The sequence below is a fragment of the Myotis lucifugus genome, unplaced genomic scaffold (assembly GCF_000147115.1).
Source record: "Myotis lucifugus unplaced genomic scaffold, Myoluc2.0 scaffold_181, whole genome shotgun sequence".
Lineage (NCBI taxonomy): Eukaryota > Metazoa > Chordata > Mammalia > Chiroptera > Vespertilionidae > Myotis > Myotis lucifugus.
In genome coordinates, this window is record NW_005871229.1 from 991,212 (window position 1) to 993,159 (window position 1,948).

A 1,948-nucleotide genomic window follows, 5' to 3' on the forward strand; every position below is an offset into this window, starting at 1 on the left:
TGTAAACCAAATAAATCCTACAGAGGTTAAGAGAGGGAAGGCACTCACATTAGACGGCTGAGTCCAGTACACATTCATCCGGAAAAAAGAGTCCCGGGCTGAATGGATTTTGTGAGCTCCCACGGTTTGCTGTTATTTAGGATGAAACGCTTGAAAAGGGGGAACAATGGACTGATGCGTCCACATACTTTGTGTTTGTTCACTGCAGACAAAAGCAAGACAGTGCCTTAATGTGACCGATTTTCCTGGGCATAGAGATTTCCCACAACCGTGAAGACATTTCTCTTTCAATTGGCTTGCTTGATGGTATATTTGGAGCTGAAATTTCTTGTTAAGGGATGATGGGGTTCAGGGCAGCTCGTGGGAAACGTTTCTGTAACTGGACAAACAATGGGTCTGTGCTGCCTGGCACTACTCGAGCCAAGGAAGAGAGACAGGGTTGAAGCATATATGAGCGTTTATCCCAATACTGCGGGCAGTACGGGAGAGCAGCAGGTTAGCCACAAACATCTGCTCTGCACCCACCATAAAGTACACAGGAAAAGTAGGCAAAAGGGCAGTTTACAGATATGCAAAAAGCCAGGAAACTTCAAAGGGCTTAGTGATATGCAAGGGCTGGGGTTACCTGTGGAAATGGCCGAAGGGAGTGGTGCCATCCAGCAAGGGTAGGTTCAGTGAGCCTGAGGAGGGTCGGTGAAGGATTAAAGAAGACAGACAAGAGAATACAGCTGGGCTCGGTGGGACGCTGCTTCTCTGATGGAGAGACAGCATCACGGCCTGCAAGCCGAGTCTTTGTTTTATAGTCAGAGCACACAAAGCAAAGCAAGGGTAGTGGTCAACATGTTTACAATGTTCTTGTGAGTTTCACCTTGTTTTGGCAGCACTTGCTGCACCTCCCACAGCCCATTAGCTACCTAGGAAGGAGCAAGGGAGGACTATAGGTCAAGCTTAACTATGCTAAGAGCTGGGACTTGTTTGTGGCCCTGCCACAGGTCAGTCTGAGGCTTAACCCTATAGCAGCTCCTTACAGGGAGTGTCAGAATTAACAGGTAAGCAAGCAGAGGTTTGCAAAGGCCTGCAGGTATGCAAAAGGGGCTGGGGATCGTCAAAAGGCTGGCATTCTGGTGTCTGAAACAAATCTTTGCTAATCTTTCCATGATGACAGGCAGCTTCAAATGGGGAGGAAGGGCTGCGTCTCGAGGTCAGCTCCAGCCAGGGTGGAAAGTGCCTTCTTTAATCAGAATAAAACAGTCACGGGTTAACAGAGCCCGATTAATATTTCTTACAATACTAGCTGGTTCCAGCATTCTATTCCTGCCCCTTTGCATTTCCTCAGTTTGATAATGTCTTTCTTGGATCTGTTCCTGTTCCTTGGATCTTTCCCGGCACCTCTTCCCCGATGCTCATTAGACTGGGACTTCTTAATGGGACTCCACGGACCCCCAGGGGCCTGGGCATGGGAGTTTGGGCATCTGTGAGCTTGGCTGCAGGAAAGATCACTTTTTTTCACCGAGTTCTAACTGAAAGCCAGCATTTCTCCTTCCATGAGGAACGCAGGCAACAGAGCGCAGGAGTGGTCCTGGTCACTGTGACCTTTCCACCAGTAGAGGTCACAGATATTTGCATATCGCCTGGAGAGCTGACATCTCAAAGTTAGTGCTCACTTCCAAATGATGGCGGCTGTTAGAGTTGCTGCTGAATCTTATTATTTAGTGCATTAATAAAGACACACACGTATTGCTATGTCCCAAATTAGCTGTTAAAAGTGTTTCGATAACTGTATTTCAGTGTAATTTGTTCCTTTGCAATCCTGTGTGTTATTTTAGGCATTTAAATACATTACTTCGCACCCAGGAAAGGGGGGAAATGGCTGCAAAACCCCAGGGTTTTATGACTCTTGTGCCTGGGGCGACTTCTGCCTCTGGGGCCCCTCCTCCCAAAAGGATAT